Source organism: Chrysochloris asiatica, unplaced genomic scaffold, assembly GCF_000296735.1.
Source record: "Chrysochloris asiatica unplaced genomic scaffold, ChrAsi1.0 scaffold00045, whole genome shotgun sequence".
Lineage (NCBI taxonomy): Eukaryota > Metazoa > Chordata > Mammalia > Afrosoricida > Chrysochloridae > Chrysochloris > Chrysochloris asiatica.
In genome coordinates this window covers 7,445,456-7,446,188 of record NW_006408563.1, presented here as the reverse complement: position 1 = coordinate 7,446,188, position 733 = coordinate 7,445,456, and the positions used below count along the sequence as shown (strand labels likewise).

The following is a 733-nucleotide window of genomic DNA, read 5'->3' as shown; positions in this document are numbered from 1 at the left end:
CTATATAGGGTTTCCCAGGAGGTTTGATCTGCTGACCTTGTGGTTAGCAGCTCAGTGCTTATTCTACAGCGCCATACCAGGACTCCACCATACTTAGGTACCAATTTTTAAAAATTTATTTAAAATAGTTACTCAGTTTTCTAGGAGAACTCGACTTACTAAGCACATGGTAGCCCTGACCTTTGTTCTTTGAACTAGATAGACTACAGAGTTTCTATCTGACTGTTTTGTGTTTAACTCTTTTTACAGGATGTAGTCTGCTTTATTAGGATGGAACATTGATGGAGTTCTGTCCTGAGTAAATATGAATGAATGAAGGAATAAATTAATGACGCTCTAGTTGGAAAAGAAACAACAAGTAATAAAGACCCTGAGAAAATTTCTCACAGGAGTAGTTCTATTTCTGAAATATTTTCATTTTGTTTCTCAGTGATTATGTAGATAGTGGCAATTTATGAGTTGATTTGGAACAGTGTATTAATAGAAAAGCAAATACACAAAAGGTCAACAGTCTCTGTATATTCTGGGAACATTCTTTTAGATTCTGATTTGTAGTGTAATGCTTTTATTTTAGGGAAATAAATTATTTGAGTTCCCTTTAGCCAAGAGCCATGTTTAAGCAGTGATATTGATTCATTAAGTAGTTCTGATTCCTGAGTAAGATGTTGAAATTTGACTGGAATAAAGGGTTGAAAGCATGAGTTAAAAAATTGAACATTCCTTTTTTTTCTTT

General features: G+C 33.7%; 1 protein-coding gene across 1 annotated transcript in view; it reads left to right on the top strand.

Annotated features, from left to right (window-relative positions):
* NBEAL1 (neurobeachin-like 1) overlaps positions 1 to 733 on the top strand; it is a 244,930-nt gene that overhangs the window by 33,840 nt on the left and 210,357 nt on the right. The window lies entirely within an intron of this gene.